Source organism: Coregonus lavaretus (genome assembly GCF_964263955.1).
Source record: "Coregonus lavaretus genome assembly, chromosome: 15".
Classification (NCBI taxonomy): Eukaryota; Metazoa; Chordata; class Actinopteri; order Salmoniformes; family Salmonidae; genus Coregonus; species Coregonus lavaretus.
This window is the reverse complement of record NC_140002.1, coordinates 47,940,748-47,948,114: the sequence shown is the minus strand read 5'-3', so window position 1 is coordinate 47,948,114 and position 7,367 is coordinate 47,940,748.

The following is a 7,367-nucleotide window of genomic DNA, read 5'->3' as shown; positions in this document are numbered from 1 at the left end:
TTCAGACCCCTTGATTTTTTCCATATATTGTTAGGTTACAGCCTTATTCTAAAATAGATTAAATTGTATTTTTTTCCACATTGGCACACAATATCCCATAATAACAAAACAAAAAACAGGTTTAAAAAACAGAAATAGTCTTCTTGGGTATGTCGCTACAAGCTTGGCACACCTGTATTTGGGGGGTTTCTCCCATTCTTCTCCACAGATCCTCTCAAGCTCTGTCAGGTTGGATGGGGAGCGTTGCTGCACAGGTATTTTCAGGTCTCTCTAGAGATGTTCTATCAGGTAGTTTAAGTCTGGGCTCTGGCTGGGCCAATCAAGGACATTCAGAGACTTGTCCCAAAGCCACTCCTGAGTTGTCTTGGCTGTGTGCTTAGGGTCGTTGTCCTGTTGGAAGGTGAACCTTCCCCCCCAGTCTGAGGTCCTGAGAAGGTTTTCATCAAGGATCTCTCTGTACTTTGCTCTGTTCATCTTTGCCTCAATCCTGACTAGTCTCCCAGTCCCAGTCCCTGTCACTGAAAAACATCCCCACAGCATGATGCTGGCACCACCATGCTTCACCGTAGGGATGGTGCCAGGTGAAGACGTGACGCTTGGCGTTCAGGCCAAAGAGTTCAATCTTGGTTTCAAAAGACCAGAGAATCTTGTTTCTCATGATCTGAGAGTCTTTAGGTGCCTTTTGGCAAACTCCAAGCGGGCTGTCACGTGCCTTTTACTGAAGAGTGGCTTCTGTCTGGCCACTCTACCATAAAGGTCTGATTGGTGGAGTGCTGCAGAGATGGTTGTCCTTCTGGAAGGTTCTCCCATCTCCACTGACCATCGGGTTCTTGGTCACCTCCCTGACCAAGGCCCTTCTCCCCCGATTGCTCAGCTATAGGAAGAGTCTTGGTGGTTCCAAACTTCTTCCATTTAAGAATGATGGAGGCCACTGTTTTCTTGGGGACCTTCAATGCTGCAGAAATGTTTTTGGACACTTCCCCAGATCTGTGCCTCGACACAATCATGTCTCGGAGCTCTAAGGACAATTCCTTTGACCTCATGGCTTGGTTTTTGCTCTGACATGCACTGTCAACTGTGGGACCTTGTATAGACAGGTGTGTGCCTTATATACATATATATACATATATACAGTGGGGAAAAAAGTATTTAGTCAGCCACCAATTGTGCAAGTTCTCCCACTGAAAAAGATGAGAGAGGCCTGTAATTTTCATCATAGGTACACGTCAACTATGACAGACAAAATGAGATATTTTTTTCCAGAAAATCACATTGTAGGATTTTTAATGAATTTATTTGCAAATTATGGTGGAAAATAAGTATTTGGTCACCTACAAACAAGCAAGATTTCTGGCTCTCACAGAACTGTAACTTCTTATTTAAGAGGCTCCTCTGTCCTCCACTCGTTACCTGTATTAATGGCACCTGTTTGAACTTGTTATCAGTATAAAAGACACCTGTCCACAACCTCAAACAGTCACACTCCAAACTCCACTATGGCCAAGACCAAAGAGCTGTCAAAGGACACCAGAAACAAAATTGTAGACCTGCACCAGGCTGGGAAGACTGAATCTGCAATAGGTAAGCAGCTTGGTTTGAAGAAATCAACTGTGGGAGCAATTATTAGGAAATGGAAGACATACAAGACCACTGATAATCTCCCTCGATCTGGGGCTCCACGCAACATCTCACCCCGTGGGGTCAAAATGATCACAAGAACGGTGAGCAAAAATCCCAGAACCACACGGGGGGACCTAGTGAATGACCTGCAGAGAGCTGGGACCAAAGTAACAAAGCCTACCATCAGTAACACACTACGCCGCCAGGGACTCAAATCCTGTAGTGCAAGACGTGTCCCCCTGCTTAAGCCAGTACATGTCCAGGCCCATCTGAAGTTTGCTAGAGTGCATTTGGATGATCCAGAAGAGGATTGGGAGAATGTCATATGGTCAGATGAAACCAACATTTTACTTTTTGGTAAAAACTCAACTTGTCGTGTTTGGAGGACAAAGAATGCTGAGTTGCATCCAAAGAACACCATACCTACTGTGAAGCATGGGGGTGGAAACATCATGCTTTGGGGCTATTTTTCTGCAAAGGGACCAGGACGACTGATCTGTGTAAAGGAAAGAATGAATGGGGCCATGTATCGTGAGATTTTGAGTGAAAACCTCCTTCCATCAGCAAGGGCATTGAAGATGAAACGTGGCTTGGTCTTTCAGCATGACAATGATCCCAAACACACCGCCCGGGCAACGAAGGAGTGGCTTCGTAAGAAGCATTTCAAGGTCCTGGAGTGGCCTAGCCAGTCTCCAGATCTCAACCCCATAGGAAATCTTTGGAGGGAGTTGAAAGTCTGTGTTGCCCAGCGACAGCCCCAAAACATCACTGCTCTAGAGGAGATCTGCATGGAGGAATGGGCCAAAATACTAGCAACAGTGTGTGAAAACCTTGAAGACTTACAGAAAACGTTTGACCTGTGTCATTGCCAACAAAGGGTATATAACAAAGTATTGAGAAACTTTTGTTATTGACCAAATACTTATTTTCCACCATAATTTGCTAATAAATTCATTAAAAATCCTACAATGTGATTTTCTGGATTTTTTTTCCTCATTTTGTCTGTCATAGTTGACGTGTACCTATGATGAAAATTACAGGCCTATCTCATCTTTTTAAGTGGGAGAACTTGCACAATTGGTGGCTGACTAAATACTTTTTTTCCCCACTGTATGTATGTATATATATATATATATATATATATATATATATATATATATATATATATATATATATATATATATACATACATACATACATACATACATACATACATACATACATACATATACACACACACGTTTGCCCACTGACAAAGACATGATCAGTCTATAATTTTAATGGTAGGTTTATTTGAACAGTGAGAGACAGAATAACAACCAAAAAATCCAGAAAAAACGCATGTCAAAAATGTTATAAATTGATTTGCATTTTGAGGGAAATAAGTATTTGACCCCTCTGCAAAACATGACTTAGTACTTGGTGGCAAAACCCTTGTTGGCAATCACAGAGGTCAGACGTTTCTTGTAGTTGGCCACCAGGTTTGCACACATCTCAGGAGGGATTTTGTCCCACTCCTCTTTGCAGATCTTCTCCAAGTAATGAAGGTTTCGAGGCTGACATTTGGCAACTCGAACCTTCAGCTCCCTCCACAGATTTTCTATGGGATTAAGGTCTGGACACTGGCTAGGCCACTCCAGGAACTTAATGTGCTTCTTCTTGAGCCACTCCTTTGTTGCCTTGGCCGTGTGTTTTGGGTCATTGTCATGCTGGAATACCCATCCACGACCCATTTTCAATGCCCTGGCTGAGGGAAGGAGGTTCTCACCCAAGATTTGACGGTACATGGCCCCGTCCATCGTCCCTTTGATGCGGTGAAGTTGTCCTGTCCCTTAGCAGAAAAACACCCCCAAAGCATAATGTTTCCACCTCCATGTTTGACGGTGGGGATGGTGTTCTTGGGGTCATGGGCAGCATTCCTCATCCTCCAAACACGGCGAGTTGAGTTGATGCCAAAGAGCTCGATTTTGGTCTCATCTGACTACAACACTTTCACCCAGTTCTCCTCTGAATCATTCAGATGTAACATTGGCAAACTTCAGACGGGCCTGTATATGTGCTTTCTTGAGCAGGGGGACCTTGCGGGCGCTGCAGGATTTCAGTCCTTCACGGCGTAGTGTGTTACCAATTGCTTTCTTGGTGACTATGGTCCCAGCTGCCTTGAGATCATTGACAAGATCCTCCTGTGTAGTTCTGGGCTGATTCCTCACCGTTCTCATGATCATTGCAACTCCACAAGGTGAGATCTTGCATGGAGCCCCAGGCCGAGGGAGATTGACAGTTATTTTGTGTTTCTTCCATTTGCGAATAATCGCACCAACTGTTGTCACCTTCTCACCAAGCTGCTTGGCGATGGTCTTGTAGCCCATTCCAGCCTTGTGTAGGTCTACAATCTTGTCCCTGACATCCTTGGAGAGCTCTTTGGTCTTGGCCATGGTGGAGAGTTTGGAATCTGATTGATTGATTGCTTCTGTGGACAAGTGTCTTTTATACAGGTAACAAACTGAGATTAGGAGCATTCAAATACTTTTTTCCCTCACTGTATATATACACACACACACACACACACACACACACACACACATTTGCAAACATTTCTAAAAACCAGTTTTCGCTTTGTCATTATGGGGTATTGTGTGTAGATTGCTGAGGATTTTGTATTTTTTTTAAATCCATTTTAGAATAAGGCTGTAACGTAACAAAATGTGGAAAAAGCAAATGGGTCTGAATACTTTCCGAAGGGTCTGAATACCTTTGAACGGGGTATGGCAGTAGGTGCCAGGAACACTGGTTTTACAAAAATGCCATGCTCTTATGAACTGAGCCATGTAAAAGACCTCTACAATCCATAAATAACATTTAATAAATGTAAAATACAATACAAGATTACAATATAGATGGAAGATGTATAACTGCCATCCCCATGAGCGTACCACTCTCCTTCAGGCCATGGATGAGGCCTGAAATGATTTCAAATCAAATCAAATGTTATTTGTCACATACACGTGTTTAGCAGATGTTATTGCAGGTGTAGCGAAATGCTTGTGCTTCTAGCTACAACAGTGTAGTAATATCTAACAAGTAATATCTAACAATTTCACAGCATATACCCAATACACACAACCTAAGTAAGGAATGGAATTAAGAATATATACAGTTGAAGTCGGAAGTTTACATACACCTTAGCCAAATAAACTCAGTGTTTCACAATTCCTGACATTAAATCCTAGTAAAAATTCCCTGTCTTAGGTCAGTTAGGATCACCACTTTGTTTTAATGTCAGAATAATTTGAGAGAATGATTTATTTCAGCTTTTATTTATTTCATCACATTCCCAGTGGGTCAGAAGTTTACATACACTCAATTAGTATTTGGTAGCATTGCCTTTAAATTGTTTAAATTGGGTCAAACGTTTTGGGTAGCCTTCCACAAGCTTCCCACAATAAGTTGGGTGAATTTTCGCCCATTCCTCCTGACAGAGCTGGTGTAACTGAATCAGGTTTGTAGGCCTCCTTGCTCGCACACGCTTTTTCAGTTCTGCCCACACATTTTCTATAGGATTGAGGTCAGGGCTTTGTGATGGCCACTCCAATACCTTGACTTTGTTGTCCTTAAGCCATTTTGCCACAACTTTGGAAGTATGCTTGGGGTCATTGTCCATTTGGAAGACCCATTTGCGACCAAGCTTTAAATTCCTGACTAATGTCTTGAGATGTTGCTTCAATATATCCATATAACATTTTCCGTCCTCATGATGCCATCTATTTTGTGAAGTGCACCAGTCCTTCCTGCAGCAATGCACCCCCACAGCATGATGCTGCCACCCCCGTGCTTCACGGTTGGGATGGTGTTCTTCGGCTTACAAGCCTTCCCCTTTTTCCTCCAAACATAACGATGGTCATTATAGCCAAACAGTTCTATTTTTGTTTCATCAGACCAGAGGACATTTCTCCAAAAGTAAGATCTTTGTCACTATGTGCAGTTGCAAACGGTAGTCTGTCTTTTTTATGGCGGTTTTGGAGCAGTGGCTTCTTCCTTGCTGAGCGGCCTTTCAGGTTGTCGATATAGGACACGTTTTACTGTGGATATAGATACTTTTGTACCGGTTTCCTCCAGCATCTTCACAAGGTCCTTTGCTGTTGTTCTGGGATTGATTTGCACTTCTCGCACCAAAGTACATTAATCTCTAGGAGACAGAACGCGTCTCCTTCCTGAGCGGCATGATGGCTGCGTGGTCCCATGGTGTTTTTACTTGCGTACTATTGTTTGTACAGATGAACGTGGTACCTTCAGGTGTTTGGAAATTGCTCCCAAGGATGAACCAGACTTGTGGAGGTCTACCATTTTTTTCTGAGGTCTTGGCTGATTTCTTTTGATTTTCCCATGATGTAAAGCAAAGAGGCACTGAGTATGAAGGTAGGCCTTGAAATACATCCACAGGTACACCTCCAATTGACTAAAATGGTGTCAATTAGCCTATCAGAAGCTTCTAAAGCCAAGACATAATTTTCTGGAATTTTCCAAGCTGTTTAAAGGCACAGTCAACTTAGTGTATGTAAACTTCCGACTTCAACGGTACGAGCAATGACAGAGCGGCATGGACTCATTTATATCCAGACCAATGTCAGGCTTGGATTCGCCATGCCAAAAGGTTTTTCCCCAGGTGCATGAACAATGAGGATGCTCAAGACAGGTTTGATGTTGTGTTTTGGTGACTAAACCTATTATTATATAGGTAATATTTCACAGTAGAATTACATTGTGGATCAATGGTTGTGTGGGAATGTCTACAAAAAAAAAAAAAAAATGTATGAATGCACAATGAAAGCTTTTGAACATAAGACTGGCTGCGTTACAAGTTTGGAGTTTTGTACTAAGAGTTTTCAAAATTCACCACATACTTGTGAAAATAGTACCAAAGCGATAAGAAAGAACTGTAAGAAACTGTGTTGCACCAGTTTCCAAGCCTTTGATGTTGGGACTGCAGCGACACCACGTGGTTATTATAGTTAGTAATACAGTCATTGGTTATTTTGAGATTGTTGACACTGTGCACAATACAGCATAGCTAGGAAAAACTTTAACAATAATATATCATGTTTTGGACAGTATTGAAATTCTGGATTCTGGAAAACTGCAGAAAAACATGTTTCAACAATACAGTTACTGTAAATCCTTCAGAAATCAACTGCTAATTTGATCAAGGAAATGAATGCATTAGAATAGAGCATAAAGCTCCCCAAGGTTATATCTGAGGAAGGACTAAGTCCACTCAGTCTCCACTGTCTCCAGGCTCTTTAACTTTATATTGTATTCACCTGATTGTTCACCATGCCACCTGAGGGGAAAACAGGGTCAGAGTGCCAAGGTAGATCATTACTCACCTCAATGTCAATGCAGGTTTCTGCTTTATTATATCAATGACAAGCTAAGCTAACACATCACTTTCTATTCACAATATGTTTGAAGAAGAATGGCCTTGTGAAAAGTTTCCTTAAATGGAGCAAAAGGGAACATTTGAAAGAAAAGCCATTTTGTCATAAGCGTGAGTTCTTAAAGAGCGTGCTGACGTTATTCCACAATAAATACGAAACATAAACCATGTCAACATGGGGCTGGAATGTGCTCATAAACTGGGATCAGGTACAGTATAAGTAGTGATCTTGTGTGTGTGACCGAGCAAGAGACATCTGGATTGAGACAGCAAGTAGAATCATCATAATGGCACCAAGACGTACAACTCTCCT